Source organism: Neofelis nebulosa, chromosome 6 (assembly GCF_028018385.1).
Source record: "Neofelis nebulosa isolate mNeoNeb1 chromosome 6, mNeoNeb1.pri, whole genome shotgun sequence".
In the NCBI taxonomy this organism is placed as follows: Eukaryota; Metazoa; Chordata; class Mammalia; order Carnivora; family Felidae; genus Neofelis; species Neofelis nebulosa.
This window is the reverse complement of record NC_080787.1, coordinates 90,300,268-90,327,683: the sequence shown is the minus strand read 5'-3', so window position 1 is coordinate 90,327,683 and position 27,416 is coordinate 90,300,268. Positions and strand designations below refer to the sequence as shown.

The window sequence follows — 27,416 nt, the reverse complement described above, 5'->3', positions numbered from 1 at the left end:
TTAAAAATCATCTTCTAATGATTAAAAATCATCCATATATTGTTATGTAATTTAAACAGAAGGTGTGATTTATTAAAATATATAATGCTTTAATTGAGTAGGAATTTGAAGAGCTAGTACATAGAATTTTGCTTAATATCAGTATTGATTAGAATTTTTTCTTATCAGTTATAATAACAAAAGGAATTTTTTAAAAATATTGATTTTAATCTTCAGTTATGAAAATTTTCTCAGGCTTTCCCATGCCAGTTCTTTAATTTATAAGTTCATCATTCATGGGGATAAGTGCTTATTGTATTTTTGTTGCTGTCTCCTTCTTGTGAGACCCAGTTCATCATTTTTATTAGAATGTTATCATTCTATAGTATTTATTAAGTTGGTAACAGAGATTTATACTGTGCATCACTTTAGGACCTGCTATATGAGATCTAAGGCAATTTTCATAAAGAAGTAATAGTATTGATATATTGATTGAATGATCTAATTTTTTTGTTTATTTGAGAATCTTAAGAGTTTCTTGGTGGATAAGACCAAAGGTGTAGAAAGTCTAGTATTAGTAGACAGAGTCCTCAAGAAATTTGCAATGTACAGGAAATGTGATTTTCATTATATTGTGTGGAATTTAGGCTTTACAGATCATGTATTCAGGTCTTTCTTACATTCAAAGGACTGGAGGAGCACCTAAGAGGTCCCTTGACTTTTCAAGGACCATACAGTGGGTCAGTGGAATAGGAAGGGAGGCCATATCTTCTGACCCCTGTCCAAAGGTCTTTAGGCTATGTCATAATGTCAGTCTCAAATTTTTCAACATTTTTTAAATTTATTTTTGGGACAGAGAGAGACAGAGCATGAACGGGGGAGGGGCAGAGAGAGAGGGAGACACAGAATCGGAAACAGGCTCCAGGCTCCGAGCCATCAGCCCAGAGCCTGACGCGGGGCTCGAACTCACGGACCGCGAGATCGTGACCTGGCTGAAGTCGGACGCTTAACCGACTGCGCCACCCAGGCGCCCTCAAATTTTTCTAATAATCTACTTGAGTCTATCATTTTACAGTTCTCTAAACCCTTGTTTTTCAATGACGTTTGCAGAGTTACAAGTTCAATGAAGTTAAAGTGTCAGTACACAAAAATTGCATTTATTATTTTTGTCTTATAGCAATCTTTAAAATTTCAAGTTTACTTCTGGCTCCAGTGTTTTGGGATTTAATAAACTATTGCACAATCTACTTCTACTCTTCATAACGTACCTTCTCTGGGTTGCAATGGACTCATCATAAAGTAAGGATGTTGCTATAATTGATCTTGGAAGTCCAGCCCTACAATTCTATTAATCTATATACAATTTCCACTTACTCTTTGGATGAAGTCTTCCTGGTATTAGTATTTTATTGTGTTTCTTTCATTGGGCAATGAAGATTTTCTTTGAGTACGTAAAATAATCTTAGGCATGAATGGTTAGAAACATTTTTTTTTTTTGGCAAAGTAGCCTCTTTCTTCTTGGATTAAATTGGGTTTAACGCTGACTCTGAAAGTAAAACCACTGTTGGCCTTTAAATGCCCTGGAGTCTGGATTAGAAGGAAAGTCCCTGGTGGGTAAGGAAGGCACTTGAGATGAGCACTGGGTATTATAGGTAAGTGATGAATTACTAAATTCTACTCTTGAAGCCAATATTACACTGTATGTTAACTAACTAGAAAAAAGAAGTAAAGTCCCTGGCTAGCTCCTGTCTTCTGTATTCATTAACTCAAGTCTCTTTTCTGATCTCTCAGTCTTTAAATTCTCAAGTGCCAGAAATGCAGAATCAGTACTCATTCTTTTTTCTCTTGCCACCTGCAACTGCCCACACTTACTGAACAGACACTCTGGGTAAGCTATGGCCTCATTCTCTACTATTCCTAGGGCCTTCAAGCCCTCTATTACCCGAAACTCCTGGGCATGTCAGGGGGTGGTCTGGTTACTAACTCCTTGAAGATTTCTGATTGTAGTGATGGGTCTGGGAGAACACTGAGGGGGTATAAACCCATATAATGTCAATACCAGGGTGTGAGGTGGGAGTCAGTGGTGCTGGAACTCCAGGTCCTGGTTTTTCTAATGTGTCAGTACAGTGTCAGTGTGAAATTATACTGATGATGATGGGGAAGAACTAACTAGTAAGTCCCATGGGGGAAAACTGGAAATCTGTGCTCGTAATAGATCCAACATAAGGAGGGAAAATTCAAAATTTAGTTTGGTTATGAAAAAAAAAAGTTATAGTACTCTGGTGACTTGATCTTAACTTAGGTTTACTTTTTGAGCAACAACAAAACAACAGCTATATATACAGCTAAATATATCACATGGGTCTTATTGCTTCACTGTTCAATTTTATTCATGTACTTTCGGTGTTCATATAATCTAGTCCTGTACTCATGCAATGGGATTATTGTTTTAGATCTTACAGGAAAATTAGATTGCATCCTGACCAAGGTAATTTTGAGCTTAAAGGATTTGTGTGAATGCTAATGAATGCCCACTGGAGAACTCTCAGGTACATACAGGCAGATCTTGAGAAGCATTTTGATACAGCGAGCTTTTTATCACACATCAGTTCTTTGAACAAATTTTTTAAAGCAACATCTCTTGTTTGTTTCTACATGTTCATTGGAAAAATAATGGAAATAGAGACAATATGTGAAATGATTATTTACCCACGTACCCCACAGATAAATGAACACCAGTAACACTTTGGCATAAACTTTTATAATTCTTTTGTACACACATACACACACACACACACACACACACACACACACACACACACACACACACATTTTTTGTTTTGGATACCAAATTGCTCCCAATCTATTTCTTTTGTTTCTACTTTAAAATATTAACTTTTCTGGGTTTCACTAGATTTATCAAAAAATGAGGGTGTTGCTGTAATTGATCTCTGAGGTCTAGTCCCACCAATTCTATGGACTTTAAAAATTTTCACATATTCATTGGGTAAAATCACTTGCACAACAATATGAAAATTCTTTTAAATTTCATACCTAGCAATGTTTTGTGAACATTTCAATGTCATTGAATATTATTTAATAATATAATTTTAATGACTTTATATTATTCTATTATGATTATAGTGTAGTATTATTACTAACCTTTTTTTAAACATTAAGGATTTTTTCTAATTTTCCAGTTATATTTTATGCTCAATCATCATCCTTATAAATAAACTCTTATACTTGTGTCAGATGATTTGTGTATAATAAATTCCTAAGTGTGTAATTTGTAGAAATCAAGATTCCCAAAATTTAAGTGTTTTATAAATGTGGTGAAAATTACCTCCAGAAATGATGTGCCAGTTTATATACTCCCGAATTTTAGTTCAGCATATTATTATTCAAAACTATTAATTGATGAAGTTTAATATGATGACAAATTGTTTTATGTTCGTTCCTTTGCCACATTTTTAATATATTTATTAATAACTTGTATTTCTTTGCACATTAAAAAAATTTTTTTTGTTACATTTCTTTCTTTTTGAGAGGCAGAGCATGAGTGGGGGAGGGGTAGAGACAGAGAGGGAGACACAGAATCCAAAGCAGGCTCCAGGCTCTGAGGTGTCAGCACAGAGCCCGATGTGGGGCTCGACCTCATGAACCGTGAGATCATTACCGGAGCTGAAGGCAGACGCTCAACCGACTGAGCCACCCAGGCGCCCGCTTTGCACATTTTTTGTACTTACCTACTTTATTCCTTCACATATTAACACCTTGTCAGAGTGTTGCCAAATGTAGTTCCCTGGTTTAGTCCATGACGCACTAGCTGTATGATTTTTGGAATGCCGTTTATCTTGTCTGTGCTTCGGTTTCTTTAAAGCTGGAGTGATGAAGTCCATCTCTTTAGTTAATGTGTTCTGGGTCTGAAAACTGGCTCAGGTTTGGGGTCTGAGTGGGATTGTGACTTTTTATTGGACTGAGCACCCTCACCTTCCTGCTCTTCCATTCTCACCTTTGTACCTGGTTATAGAAGTTAAGTGGCACCACTGTTGGCTGCAAGTCTGTTTTGTCCCTAGAGGTGAGAAGCTCTTTTAACAATTCCCTGCAGGTCAAAGCCCCTAGGTTGTCCCTCTGGCCTTGCTAGTTGTTCAGCTGATGGTGGCTTCCTGGCTTCTAGTACCAAGCACCACCCTGTGGATTCTCATCTCCACAGATATTAACAAACCTAGCTCTGGGTCTGCCTCTCCTTTAGTCAGCCCTGGCCTGCAGAGAGGGCCACCTACCCTCTCTGTACCCATACAGCTTCTCAGTCATGCTGGCATTCTTCTCACCAGTGCGTTCCTTATGGCCTTGCTGAATGCTTGTTATTTGGTGTCCTGTCCTTCCAGTGGAACGTAATCCTCTGATGAGTATTCCAGCCTTACCTAAGAATTTCATTCCAGCTCACCCACCCCTCAGCCTCTTTAATCTTTACTACCTGTCAGGCAAGTCAGACATTACCACCTCATTCAGCAGGGCCCATCATTTTCCTTAGACTTCCAGGAGCCACTCTGGCAACAAATGGAGTATACTCCCTGAAGTTCCTGCCAGCTTGTTAGCTCTCATGCTCTGAAAAAGTGCCCCAAGTAAATAAATCCTTTTTTTATCCAGTCTTATATTCCAGCCCCACCTATTAAGCTCCCTCTGGATTTAATACCAGATTCACTTTCCTGGCTCCTGCTGGTGTAAGGCAGATAATTCTTGCAGCTCCTTGGGTGTATAGTCTGTTTCCTTTGTCATGCCCAGAGTGGACCCACACAGGTTATGCCAGGATGTAATCCTAGCCCTCAGTCTGGCAACCAGGAGAGGAAGTGCAGGCAGTTTCTGAGAGGGGTACCTGCTGATTTGCTACGGAGAGGCCTCTGCAGCATTTTCTGGCACAGGGACCTGCAGGTCAAAGTCCCATGTTGTTCTACCCCGGGCCCTGACCTTAGGACAACAGACCTTCCTTGACTGAGTATTTAATCATCTGTGGAGCTCTGAGACTTTAACTTTCAGAGCTTTGATTTGCTGTTCAGATGTGTCTTTTCTTGCACTTTGTAAGCTATTAAACAGGCCAGTGATTCTCACACTTAACACTTAGCCTTTAACTGCTTTCTCACAGCACTTAGTTTCTTTTTATTCCTTTGTAGTTAGCAATACAATTTACCTGTAATCAACCAACTCTGCTGTGTTTGTAAGTATTTTTCCTCTTTATCTTCCAAATGCTTTTCAGGTCACTATTGATGACTGTTAGCAGTTGGGATGGCTTGTGCCAGGGACTATCCATGTCCCATATATTATGCAGGATGGCATCATCTTTGAGTTGCTGAGCAGTGAGAGACCCCTTCCCCCAAACCCACCGTATTGCCTCTTTTCTTGGATCACAAGTGGCACCAACCATGTTTGTTCAGGTCCTCAAGAAGCAGGTTCCAGGACAGAATTAGAGATGTGTATTAATTCCCTCTGGCTGTTCTAACAAATTACCATAAATTTAGTAGTTTTAAAAGTGCACATTTATTCTTTCACAGTTCTGGAAGCCGCCAGAAGTTCTGAGATCCAGTTTTGTTGGGCTGAAATCAAGCTGTCAGCAGAACCACAATCCCTCCAGAGGCTCTGGGGGAGCATCTGTTCTTTGCCTCTTCCAGCTTCTGGGTTCTGCCATACCTTTGCATCACCAACATCTTCAGATCTCTCTCACTGCTAATCTTCACATTGCGTTCTCCTCTGCTTGTGTTTATGTCAAATCTTGCTCATCCTTTCTCTTATAAGGGCATGTGTAATAGCATTTGGGCTCACCAAGGTAATCAATCAATAATCTCCAAATCCTTAACTAATCATAGTTGCAAAGACCCTTTTTCCAAATAAGGTACATTTACAGATTTCAGGGATTACGAACTGATATCTTGAATATCAAAATTAAAGCCTCCTACAATATGCAAGAGATTTATTGGGGAAATATATCCATGAAGGAAAAAGAGGAGGGGGCTAGAGACAGTTAAGGCCTGATGTCTCTGAAAGAGAGTGACAAGGAAGAGGCAATGTGTATAAAGTGCTTCAGACTGAAATGTAATTGCAGAAAATTTGGGCAGACTGATGGAGAGTCCTTGAGCCAAAGTATTCCACTGAAAAGGTTCTGTCTCCAGGAACAGGTCTGTATCCATAAGCCCATTTGAAAAGTCATTGGTTCAGTGCTGCTCATGGGAACTGTGGCCTGGGCAGGAATGTGGTGGTAGATCCAGAAAAGTAATAGCTTGAGCCATCAATCAATTATGCTTCCTAAAGAGGAGAGCTGAGCATGTATTTTCATGGCCACCACATCCATTGATGTACCTTTTTCTCAGATCTTGTCATCAATCACCTTTCTAAAGGTCCCTGACTAGCTAGGCATAGCCATTACCCCGTAGCTGTTAGTGATTCACTGATTCATGCAATTTACTTTGCTATGTAGACCATCTTGAACCTAATCTTGAGTGTTCCATTTAAAGAGTAGAATGCTGCTGTACATGTCCAACTTCATAATTTAGCACAACAAATAAGGCCTAATTCATGATGGGCAGCCCTGGTCACAGAATCACATGGTATCTTGTATCTCTGCCAGACTCTTTTCCAAGCCAAGACCTGCTTTTCAAATGAGGGCTGGTGTTGGAAAGAGCATAGCCATACACCCAAATTCTAAAATCTGTGTTGTGATTCTCCTATTCGGTATTCTGTCTGCCAAAGTCACTTCAAATACCATTGAATCTATCTGGTCATAAAGCCTAAACGGCTGTGCCACTTATACCACAGCTTGTACCCAATGTTGAGGCCTGTCTTACTCTGGAACCTACTTGGAACTGGCAGCTTTATATATTAGCTTGAAATGGGTTGGGGCAGCACATCCAAATATGGTATACATTCTCTCAAAAATCTGAAAAAAAATCTACCAAGCACTGTGTCTCTTTCTTCATGGTGTGAGTGCCAAGTGGAGATCTGTCACAGACCACTGCTCATCCAGAAACGTCATCTATGTGGTTAGATCTCTGAAGTTTCAGGGGGTTTGGCTCACCTCTCTTTGGGCACGCATGTGCATTTCAAAAGTATCTTTTACTACTTCCTGATTACCAGGTCTGATTACCATATTGCCATCAATGTAATGAACCAGGATGGTGTTCTGTGGAATATCAAAGCAATCAAGTTTCCTCTAGGACATAAAACTGACAGCCAAGAGCTCATATAGCCTTGAGGTAAAAGAGTGAAGGTGAATCACTTCTAATTTTCTCTATTACCTGGTGTAAGAAAGAAAATGTTTGCTGGGTCAGTGACTGCATAAAAGGTGCCAAGGGCCGTGATGATTTGCTCCAGTGATGTGCCACATTGGGAACAGCAGCTGCAATTGGTGTCACAACCTAATTAATTTTATGATAATGCATCGGTACCCCTGAGCATACATCTGGCTTTTGCACTAGCTAAATAGGTGCATACAAAGAGAATAAGATAGAATCGGCATTTCTGCATTTTTCATGTGTCTGATGGCCGCACTAATCTCTGCACCATTCAGAGATATAGTTATTGTTTTCAATAATGGGGGGAATGTAAAGGGGCTTTTACCATAATGACCCTTACAACAGGGGTTACAGAACCAATGTTTAGACACTCCATATTGGAGGAAAATAACCACAAAATGGGTCTTCAGTCCCAGTGGGATCAATTGTGAGATGGACTCAGCCCAAACCTCCATCTATTATCTTACCTCCAGAAGCCCTTCTGACGGTCTGACCATAGTGGAATTCTAGGCTTTAGGGGTAAACAATGAGTTCAGAGTAGTATCTGTTAATTCCTGAATGAGTATTTCCCTTTCTCCAGTGCACAGTCACCCTGGTGAATGGCCACATGTCCCTCTGAGGAAGGCTTGGAGGAAAAGTTTTAGTAAATATGTGTGGCCATGTGCAGGGTCTAACTCAAGACCCTAATCAAGGGACTCTGGGTCTGAGAACTTAAGTGGTCTTATATCCCTACTATAGTGACTCACATCAAGTTTCTGCCACTAGATCTGGAATTTTTTTCACTTTTATGTGTCAAACAGTATTTTAATGGACACCCATTTTTTTATTCCTCAGGATTTTCATACTCAATTACCCACCACCAGAGATCATTTTAGGTTAAAAGACTTTGATTACTGCTCCACCCCATTGGCTTATTATAGTAATTGCACACAGCAAGTCTCCAGTGATTAAACAGTGCCACCTGGTCTCTATCCATCTGGAAATGAAACTAGGGAGCCCAGTTTTATGATGGCATCTGCAACCGTCATCTCTCGCTTATAGAGAACAGCCACCATAAAGCTTTTTGAGGATGTTGGTCTTCTCCACAGCAATGCATTTGTTAATACCTTGGTGAAGGCAATGCTCTCTTGGCTCTACCAAGAGGAATGGCTAGCGATGGCTAAACAATTTGCACATAGTAGTTTTATTTGAATATTATCTCCTTAAGTCATCATACTTCTTTTAAACTTCTATACCAGGGTCTGTCATCTTATCCTCACTGTCTATAGGCCACTAATGAGCTTCTACTTTAAATTTTATCCATCATTTCTAGGTGTTTTGTACTTAGAATTTTTTTCTGCTTATATAGTCTGTCAGATTGCAAGGACTGTGTTATTCCATGGTTTAAAATTAATGTTCATATAAGTTAGAATGCCATCTACATTTATTCATTATTTCATATTTCTCTTTACTACAAGGACCTTGTTATGGTTTAATTTTCTGTTTAAAATTCCTTACCATATGATTAATATTGTTTAAAGTTTTTAAGTAGACCCTCTATTATCAACTCTTAAGTAAGTTTTAATCTTAATCTTTTGTGTTTTTATAAGTATCTGTGATTATGCTCTGCCTTCTAGTGAGTTTCTCAATTTGTGTACACAGTGAAGTTTATCTCTTCTCATTCCAGTTGCTATATTTTCTATTTCCAACATCTTAATTTAAACGGTTACATGTACCTCCATCCCAAAATATTCTATAATACACATGTAATGAGCAGAATTCTAAGACAACCCTCAAGATTTTCATCCCTTGGTGCATATGCCCTATATAATCCTCTCCCCTTGAATGTAGGAAGGTTTTTTTTCTCTTATTTGTTATTCATCTCTGAGGAGTGGTTTGGGTTTTGCCTTCAGTCAACCCATTTGTCCCAATATAGAACCAGGTCATATAATTTTTTTAATGATGATGGTGGGGATGGTGAATGCAGTTGGGGTGGTGGGGGGGGGAGAGGAAGTTTCCTGGTTTTAGGTCCTGGTTTAGAAGCTGTTCAAAATCCTCTGCCTCCCTAATTTGGACTATAATGCCAGACAGCATTCTACAATAATATATATATTTATTATTTTTAAGCTTTCTTTCAGGACTTGGTATAGCCAAAACATAGACCCTGGCTTCAAAAAGTGAGACTGTCATTAGTTTTATGTGGAATTTTTGAGCTTCCTTTGTCCCCACTGTCAGCTTCTGGCCCAAAGGCCAGCCATTGTGTGGATTCAGTCCCCACACACGATTTGCTTTTCTACCCATTTCTAGTCTGTCAGTTTAACTGTTAGGTTGTTTGATTTTCTCTTTTTATATTACTTTTCTTTCATTTATCTCTGAAACAGAGACATTAAAAAAAATCTTTTTAATGTTTATCTATTTTGAGAGAGAGAGAGAGTGCAAGCAGGAGAGGGAGAGAGGGAGACACAGAATCCAAAGCAGTCTCCAGGCTTGGAGCTGTCAGCACAGAGTGCGATGTGGGGCTTGAACTCATGAACTGTGAGATCATGACCTGAGCCGAAGTTGGACGCTCAACCGACTGGGCCACCCAGGCACCCTGAGACAGTTTTCAAAGTATGAAATCATTATGTCATTTTCATCCAGAAGTCCCTCCATATGGTTATATTCCTTATAAGATGTATTTAGTTTGTTATTGTTTCTTCTCCCAAATCAAGCATTTTTGTGATTGAATGAGGGAATTTAACCCATTTACACTTATTTCTTTACAGACAGATTTGATCTTTCTGTTATATTGGCCGTGCCTGGTAGTCCTATTAGTGGGCGTAAGATGATTGTGAGAGATCTCATTCATGACTGAAACCTGGTGAATAGGGCTTATCCTTCTGGATTATTGTGTTGATTTTGCCCCTTAAGGATATTTGTATGTTAAAAAAAGTCACAGTCTCCATTACTAGAAGAAGGTTGATTAATTTAATAAAACAAAATACCATAAAATGTCTACATGAAATTTAAGTGTAGACTAAGTCTGGGTTTTCCTCAGAAGAACCTGACTGAAGAGCTGCCACTACTGCTGGCTGCCATCTTTCCTCCAAAGACTTTGGTTATTATATATAATGCAGTGGCTTATTTTAGCTGTTTTCTGCAGTTGCCCTCCAGGGCTCCAAATCCCTACTCCTTGGACCTGGTGAGTAAAGAAGTTTTTTAAAAATAAGCTTTTAATTTGGAATAATCTTAGATTTACTGAAAAGTGAAAGACAAAGATAATATAGAGAGCTCTTATATATCCCTTACCCAATTTCCTCTAAAGTTAACTGCTGATAATTCATGGTACATTTATCAAAAAACTAATGATACTTCACTTTAACTGCATCCTAGACTTCATTCAGATTTCACCAGCTTTTTCACTAATGTTCTTTTTCTGCTTCAGGATCCAGTCCAGAATGCCAAATTGCATTTAGTTATGATGAATAGATCTTAAAACTTAAATAACATAGATTCAAAAACATTTGATTTTTGACAACTCCAGAGCAAACTGTAGCTGTGTCTAGGATATATGATTTGAAACTGTGATTTTTAGGGACCAATGATGTTGCCTGTTGTGGAGAGCCTTATATAGAGACAACATCACATAAGTATGCATTCTCTATTGGTTTCCTTGACATTGTGGAGGCCAATAAAAGTGAAGAAAAATTAAAACATCAAGGCCTTAGCATCATGTTTAGTTGTGTCTTCTTATGGATAGAGATTTGTTGCTAATACAGAAAAGAAGTATCTGGCATTCAGGACAGGTCAAGCTGACCCAAAAGAGCCTTTTAAGATGGATGGCAGACCATTTAACATCCCAAAGAGCTGGACTCTCTAAGCTGGTTTCCCTGGCTACTGGAAGACTCTCTACTCACTGGAGTTGAATGACCAATTGTTGAACATTTGAAAAAGAGGTCAGGGGACTATGTGTTAGTATTGGGGGTACATAGTTACTAAGAAGGCAAACTGTCTCCAGAGCACTATAGGTAACTGAAAGAAGATATTCTCCACAAAGGTACATCCTAATTTATCAGAAAAATGTTACATTTGTGTATGTTTGAGACTCTTGTGCCCTTTCTAGTAGCTAGAAGGGGTGTAACTTTTAAATATTAAATGCTTTTACTCTTAGCTGACCAAATGCTCATAGGATTCAGAGTAATGCATGGAGTAGCACTTCTGTCTTGAGTCATACACTCCAACCTACAGAGTCCATGGGAATCTAGGGATGGATCCCCTACCCTATTCATCTCATGCCTCCAGCTCTTCAGGTTCAGCTATGAAGCTGCCTTATGAAGCTCCTGTCTCATAGTTACAGGGAAATTCAAAACCTTTGCTTCTTTTGACCTCTGCTTTCTCTTCATACTTCCCAGATACCACTAGTCCCGGTTTTCCACCCAGTTTCAGAGGAATTATTATTCAGTTCTGTCTGTTTCTATTTTAGTTAGGGTTGGGATTCTGTGGGTGGGGGCAACTGCACTTTGGATTGTGCGGGAGAGGAAGCTACAATGCAATCGAACATTACTCAGACATATTATAGTACATATGTCCCATACACTATTATGCTAGGAACACCCTGGTTTCTTTCTCTAGTTTTAGTTGCAACACCAAATGTCTGCTTTTCTTCTCCTTGCTTACATATGTAACAGGAAGCCAGAAGGGACTTGGCATTTTCTAGAAGTCAAGAATGGAACATAGGGTGGGGGGAGTGAAACGGAGATGAGGAAAATACCTTGTAGTGACTTACTTGTTTTATGCTTTTACGTTCTTCAGACTTGCTAGTCTCTCTTTTTTTCTTTCCTGTATTCCAATTTGGACTCAGTGTGTTGGCTTGTTTTTCTCTTCTGGTGAATTGGGAAGTCTACTTTCTATTTTTATTATGCTAATGGTTATTTTTGACTTTTATACCATATTTGAAGCTCCTTTTCTCTAATGAACAATGTCAAAATGAGACAAAGTTTACTGCAGAACTGAAATTCAAACCTAAGCAGTTTTCATTCCAGACTTGTGCTTAGTTATTATGCTCTTAAACCTACACAATGATGTTTCAACCTTCCTCTTATTTAAGCTTTATTTTTAGTATTATTTCCTAGCCTTTTTAATACACATTATTTACAGTGAGATTTCTTGAATTAGGGTTACATTCTCCTAGAGTATTCCTTGCCTAAGTTTATCTTAGTCAGTAAATGATGGTTTGTTTTACTGGAATGCCATTTCTCTGAAGACTTGGGAAAATATTGCTGAATCTTTGTTGTCACATATATTTACAAAGGAATCAGCAGAATCCCCGTTCTGTATATATCTTTGTACATTGTGTGTATGTGTGGGGGCGGGGGGGGGGCAGGGAGAAGGAGAGATATTACCTAGAAAAAAGAAAATATGCAAAGAGTATATGGAAAATTTGGTGTTTTATGTATTCTAGGAAATAACTGTTATTAGATTGGTATGGTGGATGAAGCAAAGTGGAGTATGCCATGGTGTTAAAAACATATGCTCATGCCATCTACTCCCATAGCTTTTGCAAGTCTGTCAGACAGGAGTAGGGCTGTGTGATAGTTTACTATTTTTATGGGGGTCCATATAGCTGTTTTCTAAAAAATAACATTTACCACCTCATAAACCATTTCTTCATTCCTCCACTTTAATTAATTGCCAACCAACCAAACTCAGCTCCATCAATTAAAATTTTTGCTGAAATTGGGCTTTAATGCATGTTAATTTATAAACATAGGACTTTGCTTTTTTAATTACCAATCAAAATGAGTTCTCTTTTCAAAAAAGTGTCCTCAGTTGTTACCTTTTATTATTTTACGTGTTCTTCTTTATCTTACTGAAGTGTCCTCATTTATCTTTAAAATTTTTTTTTAAGTATATTTCTCTTTGCAACCTGGATGTGTGAAGCACAATCATAACAGAATGTAAGTACATGGCATTGTAAGGAAATTGAGAACAATATGAAATCATCATATATTGTGGTGGATGAAGCCATTATCCCTAAACTTCCCACAATGAACTTAACAAAGAAGTTGATAGCTCTTTCCAAACACAACCACTAAGTTGATACCAAGCAGTAATCAATCATAAGAAATTTTGAATGTACTTAGATGCCAATTTAAAAGTATAGGCTTTTATTATTGTAGAGATGCAAATGAACCTAAATTTTGGTGTCTTTTATGTAAGGAAACAATGAGTGATAACTTCATGAAATATAATCATTCTTCCCATGCCATTAACAAAGATTCACTCTCTTTGTGCATATAAGGTTTTTCTTTTTTCTTTTTTCCCAGTCTCCAAGTTCAGACATTTTATCAGAATACATCTAAATATACATTTTTCTCATTGATTTTGCTAGAACTGAGCTTTTTAATATTTTGATTTGTAGACTCAGGTTTTTCTTTGGTGAAGAAGACTGTTCTTTGATTAACTTCATGCTTTTTAACAGTTCCTTCTCCTCTGTTGATCTTATCTTGGAATTCTTGTTTTTGTAAATTCAGTATTTCATATTTGTTTTTTAGGGATCATCATTTGCATCTCTTAAACTTCTATTCTTCTTCTATAAGATTTCTCTAACTTTTTGTCTCCTACTTAACATATCTAAGTTTCCTTAGACAATACTTTCTGATACTCTTTCAGGTTCCAGAACATTTTTTGCCTTATTAGCTTTTAATAATATGCTATTTGAAAGAGGTTTGCTTCCAGAAATGGTGAGCTAGCTTATTCGGACAAATGAAGAACAACTAAACAGATTTGTAAAACATATACAAGAGTTATAAAAATAAGAACCAAAAACCTGATTGCAGGCACTGCACAGCTACCTTGGTAGAGAGGACTTGACAGTTTAAGACACGTAGAAAAGGAAAGAACAGGGAGGTGTGTGTCAGACAATTTGGCCTTGCTTTTTCCCTCAATGCACTTGCCAACTTGAAAGCAGTGACTGAAAGTCTAGGAAACTCAGCAGAACTTCTGTCAACCTCACAGTATTAGCAGAACAAATATTGGAATTGGGGCAACAAGGAAGTGTACCCACAAACAAACTAGGCTTTCAGTTGAAGCCCTGAAGGACTATACCTTAGGAGTAAGGGTAAAAATAGCATAGAATAGCTCTTGGAAGGCCTGACCTCAACTTCAAAATCATTTTTTTTAACTTTATTTATTTATTTTGAGAGAGAGAGAGAAAGACCACGCTGGGGAGGGGCAGAGAGTGAGAGAGAGAGAACCCCAAGCAGGCTCTGCACTGTCCACACTGTCAGTGTGGATGCCCATGTGAGGCTCGAACCCGCGAACCATCATGAGGTCATGACCTGAGCCAAAACCAAGAGTCGGAAGTTTAACTGACTAAACCACGCAGATGCTCCTTAAATCGATTTCATCTGTGATTGGTTTAAGAGGATATCCTCCTAGACTTATTCTTGGCTGAGAAAATGCAAATCAATTTTGGATGAAGAAAAAATTATTATTATCTTCAAATGACCTCTAGATATTTCTACATATAGTTTTCAACACTCAGTAAAAAATAACAAAGCATAAAAATAAAAGTAACTAATTAAAAACCAACAAAAACCTAAACATGTCCAAAAGAAATGCCGATATTATAGTTGGCAGACACAGATTTTAAAATCACTGTGATAATATTTTAAGATATTCAATGACAAGTTGACATATTTAACTAGAGGACTAGAAATTATGAAAGACCTGAATGGAAATTTAAAATTGAAAACCAAAATAAATAAAATTAATTATGAGGGGCTTGGCTTTAACAGCAAATTGGATGCGTTTACAAAATTGAACTGGAAGATAGGTTAGAAGAAATATCTAGAGTGAAACAAAGAGAAACAAGATGGAAAAGATGCAACAATGGAAAAGAGAATACTATGCATGTGGCATGCAGTTAAGATGTATGCAATTGAAGTTTTTGGCAGAGAGGACAGAGAGAATGGGGCAGAAACAATCTGGGAAGACATACGAGTGAATATTTTCTAAAATTTACGAAAGATATCAAACCATATATGCAAAAGTATAGATTTTCAAACATATGAGTACAAAGAAAATCCCACACAGTCAAAGACAAAGGTAAAATCTTAGGGAAACCAGAGGAGAAACCAGAGAAAAAGATATTCTATCAAAGGAACAACACTGAACTGACAGTTGGCTTATCAGAAGACAAGGGAATAATAATATCTTTACAGTATTGCAAAAAATAATTACCAACACAGATTCTGTACCCAAAGGAAATATTATTCAGAAGGGAGGACAAAAAAAGACTTTATCATAGAAACAGAAACTGAAAATTCATCAGCAATAAACCTACATGAAGGAAATTCCAGAGGGAGATTATAAGGCAAAAGGTACATGACTACAGATGGAATGTTGGAGGTGAAGAAGAAATGAAATGTATCAGAAGGAATAAATGTTAGGTAAATATTAATGAATATTGTATTTGAAACAATAATAACGTTTTATGAGGTCATAAATATATGTCGAATTAAAATACACAAAAATAATGACATAAAAAATTCATTGTCTGGGAAATGTTAAAGAAAGGTAATATACATAATAAGTATTTAGTAAATCAAGTAGTAAAACTGTGATGACAGATAACAGTTCACTAGCACAATAGTAAAAGAATACATAAACCACAAACAGTTATGGGGGAAAATGAATTAGACACATTTAGTTAATCCAAAAGAAGATAAAAGAGAAAAACAAATACAGAACAAGTAGAATAAACATTAATTGACTAGCATTTATACATGAGGCACTGGACTAGGGGTATGAAATGTATTTAACAAATATTCTTTGCCTTTAAGGATCTTAGAGTCTAGGTATTAGGGAATGTAATAAAGCTAGTAGGAATGTTTGGATTCCCCAGAAGCAGACCTGAAAAGGATTTGAGTGAGTGCAGTTTGTTTGCAACTTGCAGAACACACTGGTAAGAGAATGAGGAAACGAGACAGTAGGAAATACAGCAATAATAAGTGTGCTATCAACCAGGTATTACTATGAGCTCACTGAGCTTTATTTCAAAACTTTTTTTAATGTTTATTTATTTTTTTATTATTTTTTTAAATATATGAAATTTATTGTCAAATTGGTTTCCATACAACACCCAGTGCTCATCCCAAAAGATGCCCTCTTCAATACCCATCACCCACCCTCCCCTCCCTCCCATCTCCCATCAACCTTCAGTTTGCTCTCAGTTTTTAAGAGTCTCTTATGCTTTGGCTCTCTCCCACTCTAACCTCTCTCTTTTTTGTTTCCTTCCCCTCCCCCATAGGTTTCTGTTACGTTTCTCAGGATCCACATAAGAGTGAAAACATATGGTATCTGTCTTTCTCTGTATGGCTTATTTCACTTAGCATAACACTCTCCAGTTCCATCCACATTACTACAAAAGGCCACATTTCATTCTTTCTCATTGCCACGTAGTACTCCATTGTGTATATAAACCACAATTTCTTTATCCATTCTTCAGTTGATGGACATTTAGGCTCTTTCCACAATTTGGCTATTGTTGAGATTGCTGCTATAAACATTGGGGTACAAGTGCTCCTATGCATCAGTACTCCTGTATCCCTTGGGTAAATTCCTAGCAGTGCTACTGCTGGGTCATAGGGTAGATCTATTTTTAATTTTTTGAGGAACCTCCACACTGTTTTCCAGAGCGGCTGCGCCAGTTTGCATTCCCACCAACAGTGCAAGAGGGTTCCTGTTTCTCCACATCCTCTCCAGCATCTATAGTCTCCTGATTTGTTAATTTTGGCCATTCTGACTGGCATGAGGTGATATCTGAGTGTGGTTTTGATTTGTATTTCCCTGATGAGGAGCGATGTTGAGCATCTTTTCATGTGCCTGTTGGCCATCCGGATGTCTTCTTTAGAGAAGTGCCTATTCATGTTTTCTGCCAATGTTTATTTATTTTTGAGAGACAGAGACAGAGCGTGAATGGGGGAGGGGCAGAGAGAGAGGGAGAGACAAAATCTGAAGCAGGCTCCAGGCTCTGAGCTGTCAGCACAGAGCCCGACGCAGGGCTTGAACTCACGAACTGTGAGATCATGACCTGAGCTGAAGTCGGACGCCCAACCAACTGAGCCACCCAGGCTCCCCTAACTGAGCTTTATTTTATTATTTTTCTCTTTTTTATATTAAATGTAATTTATTGTCCAATTGGTTTACATACAACACCCAGTGCTCATCCCAATAGGTGCCCTCCTCAATGCCCATCACCCTCTTTCCCCTCTCCCCCACCCCCCATCAACCCTCAGTTTGTTCTCAGTATTCAAAAGTCTCTTATGGTTTGCCTCCTTCCCTCTCTGTAACTTTTGTTTTCCTCCTTCCCCTCCGCCATGGACTTCTGTTAAGTTTCTCAGGATCCACATAAGAGTGAAAACATGATATCTGTCTTCCTCTGCCTGACTTATTTCACTTAGCATAATAGTCTCCAGTTCCATCCATGTTGCTACAAATGGCCAGATTTCATTCTTTCTCATTGCATTGTAGTATTCCATTGTATATATAAACCACATCTTCTTTAGCCATTTGTCAGTTGATGCACATTTAGGCTCTTTCCATAATTTGGCTATTGTTGAAAGTGCTGCTATAAACATTGGGGTACAAGTGCCCCTATGCACCAGCACTCCTATATCCCTGGGGTAAATTCCTAGCAGTGCTATTGCTGGGTCATAGGGTAGATCTAGTTTTAATTTTTTGAGAAACCTCCACACTGTCTTCTGGAGCGGCTGCACCAGTTTGCATTCCCAGCAGCAGTGCAAGAGGGTTCCCATTTCTCCACATCCTCTCCAGGATCTATAGTCTCCTGATTTGTTCATTTTGGCCACTCTGACTGGCATGAGGTGGTATTCTCAGTGTGGTTTTGATTTGTATTTCCCTGATGAGCAGTGACATTGAGCGTCTTTTTATGTGTCTGTTGGCCATCTGGATGTCTTCTTTAGAAAAGTGTCTATTCATGTCTTCTATCCATTTCTTCACTGGATTATTGGTTTTTTGGATGTGGAGTTTGGTGAGTTCTTTATAGATTTTGGATACTAGTCATTTTTCCGATATGTCATTTGCAAATATCTTTTCCCATTCCGTTGCCTTTTAGTTTTGTTGATTGTTTCCTTTTCAGTGCAGAAGCTTTTTATCTTCATGAGGGCCCAATAGTTCATTATTGCTTTTAATTCCCTTGCCTTTGGAGATGTGTCGAGTAAGAAATTGCAGCTGAGGTCAGAGAGGTTTTTTCTTGGTTTCTTCTCTAGGGTTTTGATAGATACCTGTCTCACATTCAGGTCCTTCATCCATTTTGAGTTTATTTTTGTGAATGGTGTAAGAAAGTGGTCTAGTTTCATTCTTCTGCATGTTGCTGTCCAGTTCTCCCAGAACCATTTGTTAAAGAGACTATCTTTTTTCCATTGGATATTCTTTCCTGATTTGTCAAAGATTAGTTGGCCATATTTTTGTGGGTCCAATTCTGGAGTCTCTATTCTATTCCATTGGTCTAGTTGTCTGTTTTTGTGCCAATACCATACTGTCTTGATGATTACAGCTTTGTAGAAAAAATGGACAAATTCCTAAACACCCACACACTTCCGAAACTCAAACAGAAAGAAATAGAAAACTTGAACAGACCCATAACTAGAGAAGAAATTGAATCAGTTACCAAAAATCTCCCAACAAATAAGAGTCCAGGACCAGATGGCTTCCCTGGGGAATCCTACCAGACATTTAAAGCAGAGATAATACCTATCCTTCTCAAGCTGTTCCAAAAACTAGAAAGGGAAGGAAAACTTCCAGATTTATTCTATGAAGCCAGCATTACTTTTATTCCCAAACCAGACAGAGACCCAGCAAAAAAAGAGAACTACAGGCCAATATCCCTGATGAATATGCATGCAAAAATTCTCAACAAGATACTAGGAAATCAAATTCAACAGCATATAAAAATAATTATTCACCATGATCAAGTGGGATTCACTCGTGGGCTGCAGGGCTGGTTCAATATTCACAAATCAATCAATGTGATATATCACATTAATAAAAGAAAAGATAAGAACAATATGATCCTGTCAATTGATGCAGAAAAACCATTTGACAAAATACAACATACTTTCTTAATAAAAGCCCTTGAGAAAGTCAGATAGAAGGAACATACTTCAACATCATAAAAGCCATTTATGAAAACCCCACAGCCAATATCATCCTCAATGGGGAAAAGCTGAGAGCTTTTCCCGTGAGATCAGGAACACGACAGGGATTTCCACTCTCACTGCTATTGTTTAACATAGTGTTGGAAGTTCTAGCATCAGCAATCAGACAACAAAAGGAAATCAAAATTGACAAAGATGAAGTCAAACTTTCACTTTTTGGAGATGACATGATACTACACATAGAAAACCTGATAGACTCCACGAAAAGTCTGCTAGAGCTGATACATGAATTCAGCAAAGTCTCAGGACACAAAATTAATGTACAGAAATCAGTTGCATTTTTATACACCAATAATGAAGCAACAGAAAGAGAAATAAAAAAACTGATCCCATTCACAATTGCACCAAGAATCATTAAATACCTAGGAATAAACGTAACCAAAGATGTAAAAGATCTGTATGCTGAAAACTATAGAAAGCTTATGAAGGAAATTGAAGAAGATATAAAGAAATGGAAAAACATTCCGCGCTCATGGGTTAGAAGAATAAATATTGTTAAAATGTCAATACTACCCAAAGCTACCTGCACACTCAATGCAATCCAAGTCAAAATTGCACCAGCATTCTTCTTGAAGCTAGAACAAGCAATCCTAAAATTTGTATGGAACCACAAAAGACCCTGAATAGCCAAAGTAATATTGAAGAAGACCAAAGCGGGAGGCATCACAATCCCAAACTTTAGCCTCTACAACTGAGCTTTATTTCAAGGGAAAACTCTGTGATATGGTGTAGAAGAAGCACTTCAAAATATATCCCACAAGGCACAAAGAGTCTAGCTAGAAGTCAATCATTGTTGGACAGCTGTTCCCAGAGTATGGATTCCTTGGTGCTTCCAGCCGGCTGCTGTGTAACATCAGAGCAGCCTCTCAAGGCTTTGGAGAAAGCCATTAGACAGATACAGATACTGGTGTTTGGAAGTCAGGAACACGATGTATCAACAGCTTTGGCTACATTGCATCCCTTCATCATTTAGAGCCACTCTTACTTCTATTAAGTTTCACTCCATCCTGTGATAGCTTCTTCAGGCTGGTAAACACTCAAAATTTCTATCAAACATGCTTTACATGGAAAGGTTTGTAGGACAAACTATACTCTCTGATGCTAAGGCCACAATTCATACTCATCACATACTTTATTTACCACCTGTTTGAGATTTTCTTTACCCTCAGTCAGCATTTCTATTGATCTAGGATGCTTAATGAGTGGGGTAACCCAGAATTTTATGCCTGAGGGATCTGAGACCATGGTTCTTGTACTCCTGTAGGCAGTGGTTGCTACAACTGTCCACCAAGAGCTGTCATGCATGTGGAAGTAATCAGAGGTAAGTCAGTGACTTTGTCAAGTCCCAGACTTTCTGCTCATGATCAAAGAGCAATTCTATCTCCTCATGATAATCAGGGATTAACTGATTATCAATGACTCGTGTTAATATAGCATAGAAACTCTTTGTTTTTGCCTTGTGGTCTTTAGGCATGAGGAGCTTAAAATTGCCAGGCATAAGATATAAATTTAGAATTAGTGGAATCTTTGCTGTGCCCCTGATAGAAGTACCTCCTCATCCACTCCCAGGAACCAGAAACTAAATCAGCAGAGCCAAAAGTTGTGGGAACAGAAAGCATAAATTCTTCAAGTGGATTACTGGGAGTGACATTTAGAAAAACTTTCCCTATATCCACATTTTGGTTCCCAGACCAGGGACATAACACTGTAAAATAGACATTGGTTCAGTGTCTATACTTCACTTTGAAGGACAGCACTTCACCCACAAGCTGGAATCTCAGGTGCACTATGAAGGGGCCCCTGCAGTGTTAAATTAGGAGGGCAACTTCTGAGTGATGAACTTTGTGATAGGCACCAGGAGAGTGTGTGTATGTTCACCATCACACCGTCTTTCCTGTGAAGTGGGTGCCTTGGCCTGTAGTGATGTTACATACGAATCCCATGATAATAAACACTGTTAGTCCTTACAGAGTGATGCTGGTAACGGGACTTCACAAAAGGAGAGCAAACCTATGCCCAGAATATGTGCTGATTTTGTGAAAGGGTAAATTTCTGCACTTCTGGAGTAGAAAATATGTGAAGTAACCAATTTGCTATCCAAGTGGCTGTTCGGTCTCCTAGAGGGGTGGTATTATACTGAGGACATAGTGTCAGTCTCCACAGCCTATCAGCTAGACCCACAGCAAGCTCAGTAGAGGTGAGAGGAAGCCTGTGCTTCTGACCACGTGCAGCCTCTGGAACAGATGGTATCATGGTTGGGTTGGCCTTCCTGGGTTGATTAGATGTGAGACAGTAAACTTCTCACATACCAGCTCAAACTGAATTCCTCTGACCATTCCCTCATAACTGAATATTAATCCTAGTACTCCAGTCGAATTCGTATTCCTGGTATTTATTTGAAACAGATACATTTTAACCTTGAATATATTGCTCCTTCTAAATTTTTTATTTTTAGGTGCCTTATTTTCAGATTGTATTTTGCCTTACTTAGTGTTGATTATAACATCTGAGAGCACATTTTTCTCATTCTTTTTGAATTAAACCTACTAAATACTTTATATTATTATAATGATGAAAATAGTTATTATTGAACAGTAGCAGGCAATATTCTTGAATTATAAGCATCACAAGGGCAGCGATCTTTGCTATGTTCATAATATATTCCAGAAACCTATAAAAGTGCCTAGCACATAGTACATGTCAAAAAAATTATTGATCAAATAGATTTTCCATAATACTCTTGTAGGGTATTGTTATCCTTATCTTACTGATGCAAAAGTTAAGGCTCAAAGTGGTTAAATGACTTTCTAAAAGTAACACAGTCAGTGAATGGCAGAGGGAAAATTTGGACTTAATTCAATCTGACTTCACAGGTGTCACTTTCCCACAACTCAATAGAGATTACAGGGTGACCCTGATTGTCAGACAACTCATTGTCACACAATTGATTTGTGTTTCCCAGTATTTGGAAAACTCAATGGGGGCAGGAAACTTTATCAGATTTTGTAGCCATAGGAATTAACAAGTAGCTTGACACAAAATAGGCCTTCCATAAATATTTGTTAAATAAATGGCTCTGATTTACTCAAATAGCTCAGGTGAGTTTATGGCCATAGGGAGTCTGACTTTAAACCTGCTGTGTCTATTTATTGATCATGAATATCATCATTCTGCCAGACTTTTCAGGTTCAGTTACACAGGACTTAGTTATGTAGCCTCAGACACAAAAAATGGGAGGCTACTGCGAGGTTTAGCTACTAACCTTGGGAATAAGAAGGTATGGGGGAGAGCAAAAGATAGGTTCACATTCTGCCAGTACTTGAAAGCCACTTTAACAGAAACACAACCTATAATCCTTGGTTAGAGAATTATCTCTGACATTATTACTGTTATTTATGATTATGATTCTTATCACTGACTCAGTTATTATTTTGGATTGATTTGTTTTAACGGTACTCAAATGGTCCCCAATGACTATGGAGTTTTTCCCCATAAAAATTAACTCACATGGAATTGGATTCACTTAGAGCTTAGAAATGGGAACAGAAAAGTGCTCCTTGAACTTAAGTGATTATACATTTCTAAACTAACATATTCAGAGAAAAGATCTTCCATGCTTGTACTTGTTTTCCATAGATCCTATATCTTTTGAGATTTCTTTTTTTTTTTTTTTTTTTTTTTTTTTTTGGAATCCAAATAGTACTTTTTTTTTTTTTTATTTATTTTTTTTTATTTTTATTTTTTATTTTTTATTTTTTTTTATTTTTTAATATATGAAATTTACTGTCAAATTGGTTTCCATACAACACCCAGTGCTCATCCCAAAAGGTGCCCTACTCAATACCCATCACCCACCCTGCCCTCCCTCCCACCCCCCATCAACCCTCAGTTTGTTCTCAGTTTTTAACAGTCTCTTATGCTTTGGCTCTCTCCCACTCTAACATCTTTTTTTTTTTTTTCCCTTCCCCTCCCCCATGGGTTTCTGTTACGTTTCTCAGGATCCACATAAGAGTGAAACCATATGGTATCTGTCTTTCTCTGTATGGCTTATTTCACTTAGCATCACACTCTCCAGTTCCATCCACGTTGCTACAAAAGGCCATATTTCATTCTTTCTCATTGCCACGTAGTATTCCATTGTGTATATAAACCACAATTTCTTTATCCATTCATCAGTTGATGGACATTTAGGCTCTTTCCATAATTTGGCGATTGTTGAGAGTGCTGCTATAAACATTGGGGTACAAGTGCCCCTATGCATCAGTACTCCTGTATCCCTTGGATAAATTCCTAGCAGTGCTATTGCTGGGTCATAGGGTAGGTCTATTTTTAATTTTTTGAGGAACCTCCACACTGCTTTCCAGAGCGGCTGCACCAATTTGCATTCCCACCAACAGTGCAAGAGGGTTCCCGTCTCTCCACATCCTCTCCAGCATCTATAGTCTCCTGATTTCTTCATTTTGGCCACTCTGACTGGCGTGAGGTGGTATCTGAGTGTGGTTTTGATTTGTATTTCCCTGATGAGGAGCGACGTTGAACATCTTTTCATGTGCCTGTTGGCCATCCGGATGTCTTCTTTAGAGAAGTGTCTATTCATGTTTTCTGCCCATTTCTTCACTGGGTTATTTGTTTTTCGGGTGTGGAGTTTGATGAGCTCTTTATAGATTTTGGATACTAGCCCTTTGTCCGATGTGTCATTTGCAAATATCTTTTCCCATTCCGTTGGTTGCCTTTTAGTTTTGTTGGTTGTTTCCTTTGCTGTGCAGAAGCTTTTTATCTTCATAAGGTCCCAGTAATTCACTTTTGCTTTTAATTCCCTTGCCTTTGGGGATGTGCCGAGTAAGAGATTGCTACGGCTGAGGTCAGAGAGGTCTTTTCCTGCTTTCTCCTCTAAGGTTTTGATGGTTTCCTGTCTCACATTCAGGTCCTTTATCCATTTTGAGTTTATTTTTGTGAATGGTGTGAGAAAGTGGTCTAGTTTCAACCTTCTGCATGTTGCTGTCCAGTTCTCCCAGCACCATTTGTTAAAGAGACTGTCTTTTTTCCATTGGATGTTCTTTCCTGCTTTGTCAAAAATGAGTTGGCCATACGTTTGTGGGTCTAGTTCTGGGGTTTCTATTCGATTCCATTGGTCTATGTGTCTGTTTTTATGCCAATACCATGCTGTCTTGATGATGACAGCTTTGTAGTAGAGGCTAAAGTCTGGGATTGTGATGCCTCCTGCTTTGGTCTTCTTCTTCAAAATTACTTTGGCTATTCGGGGCCTTTTGTGGTTCCATATGAATTTTAGGATTGCTTGTTCTAGTTTCGAGAAGAATGCTGGTGCAATTTTGATTGGGATTGCATTGAATGTGTAGATAGCTTTGGGTAGTATTGACATTTTGACAATATTTATTCTTCCAATCCATGAGCAGGGAATGTCTTTCCATTTCTTTATATCTTCTTCAATTACCTGCATAAGCTTTCTATAGTTTTCAGCATACAGATCTTTTACATCTTTGGTTAGATTTATTCCTAGGTATTTTATGCTTCTTGGTGCAATTGTGAATGGGATCAGTTTCTTTATTTGTCTTTCTGTTGCTTCATTGTTAGTGTATAAGAATGCAACGGATTTCTGTACATTGATTTTGTATCCGGCAACTTTGCTGAATTCATGTATCAGTTCTAGCAGACTTTTGGTGGAGTCTATCGGATTTTCCATGTATAATATCATGTCATCTGCAAAAAGCGAAAGCTTGACTTCATCTTTGCCAATTTGGATGCCTTTGATTTCCTTTTGTTGTCTGATTGCTGATGCTAGAACTTCCAGCACTATATTAAACAGCAGCGGTGAGAGTGGGCATCCCTGTTGTGTTCCTGATCTCAGGGAAAAAGCTCTCAGTTTTTCCCCATTGAGGATGATGTTAGCTGTGGGCTTTTCATAAATGGCTTTTATGATCTTTAAGTATGTTCCTTCTATCCCGACTTTCTCAAGGGTTTTTATTAAGAAAGGGTGCTGGATTTTGTCAAAGGCCTTTTCTGCATCGATTGACAGGATCATATGGTTCTTTTCTTTTTTTTTGTTAATGTGATGTATCACGTTGATCGATTTGCGAATGTTGAACCAGCCCTGCATCCCAGGAATGAATCCCACTTGATCATGGTGAATAATTCTTTTTATATGCTGTTGAATTCGATTTGCTAGTATCTTATTGAGAATTTTTGCATCCATATTCATCAGGGATATTGGCCTGTAGTTCTCTTTTTTTACTGGGTCTCTGTCTGGTTTAGGAATCAAAGTAATACTGGCTTCATAGAATGAGTCTGGAAGTTTTCCTTCCCTCTCTATTTCTTGGAATAGCTTGAGAAGGATAGGTATTATCTCTGCTTTAAACGTCTGGTAGAACTCCCCTGGGAAGCCATCTGGTCCTGGACTCTTATTTGTTGGGAGATTTTTGATAACCGATTCAATTTCTTCGCTGGTTATGGGTCTGTTCAAGCTTTCTATTTCCTCCTGATTGAGTTTTGGAAGAGTGTGGGTGTTTAGGAATTTGTCCATTTCTTCCAGGTTGTCCAATTTGTTGGCATATAATTTTTCATAGTATTCCCTGATAATTGTTTGTATCTCTGAGGGATTGGTTGTAATAATTCCATTTTCATTCATGATTTTATCTATTTGGGTCATCTCCCTTTTCTTTTTGAGAAGCCTGGCTAGAGGTTTGTCAATTTTGTTTATTTTTTCAAAAAACCAACTCTTGGTTTCGTTGATCTGCTCTACAGTTTTTTTAGATTCTATATTGTTTATTTCTGCTCTGATCTTTATGATTTCTCTTCTTCTGCTGGGTTTAGGCTGCCTTTGCTGTTCTGCTTCTATTTCCTTTAGGTGTGCTGTTAGATTTTGTATTTGGGATTTTTCTTGTTTCTTGAGATAGGCCTGGATTGCAATGTATTTTCCTCTCAGGACTGCCTTCGCTGCATCCCAAAGCGTTTGGATTGTTGTATTTTCATTTTCGTTTGTTTCCATATATTTTTTAATTTCTTCTCTAATTGCCTGGTTGACCCACTCATTCGTGAGTAGGGTGTTCTTTAACCTCCATGCTTTTGGAGGTTTTCCAGACTTTTTCCTGTGGTTGATTTCAAGCTTCATAGCATTGTGGTCTGAAAGTATGCATGGTATAATTTCAATTCTTGTAAACTTATGAAGGGCTGTTTTGTGACCCAGTATATGATCTATCTTGGAGAATGTTCCATGTGCACTCGAGAAGAAAGTATATTCTGTTGCTTTGGGATGCAGAGTTCTAAATATATCTGTCAAGTCCATCTGATCCAATGTATCATTCAGGGCCCTTGTTTCTTTATTGACTGTGTGTCTAGATGATCTATCCATTTCTGTAAGTGGTGTGTTAAAGTCCCCTGCAATGACCACATTCTTATCAATAAGGTTGCTTATGTTTATGAGTAACTGTTTTATATATCTGGGGGCTCCGGTATTTGGCGCATAGACATTTATAATTGTTAGCTCTTCCTGATGGATAGACCCTGTAATTATTATATAATGCCCTTCTTCATCTCTTGTTACAGCCTTTAATTTAAAGTCTAGTTTGTCTGATATAAGTATGGCTACTCCAGCTTTCTTTTGGCTTCCAGTAGCATGATAAATAGTTCTCCATCCCCTCACTCTCAATCTAAAGGTGTCCTCAGACCTAAAATGAGTCTCTTGTAGACAGCAAATAGATGGGTCTTGTTTTTTTATCCATTCTGATACCCTATGTCTTTTGGTTGGCGCATTTAATCCATTTACATTCAGTGTTATTATAGAAAGATACGGGTTTAGAGTCATTGTGATGTCTGTATGTTTTATGCTTGTAGTGATGTCTCTGGTACTTTGTCTCACAGGATCCCCCTTAGGATCTCTTGTAGGGCTGGTTTCGTGGTGACAAATTCCTTCAGTTTTTGTTTGTTTGGGAAGACC

General features: G+C 38.2%; 1 long non-coding RNA gene across 1 annotated transcript in view; it reads left to right on the top strand.

Moving 5' to 3' along the window:
* The first annotated feature begins 1,485 nt into the window (after positions 1–1,485).
* The window catches only part of LOC131514574 (uncharacterized), a 40,538-nt gene continuing 14,607 nt past the window's right edge, over positions 1,486–27,416 (top strand). The window contains exon 1 of the long non-coding RNA XR_009263136.1: positions 1,486–1,867. This is a non-coding gene — a long non-coding RNA (uncharacterized LOC131514574). The remainder of the gene's footprint in view (positions 1,868–27,416) is intronic.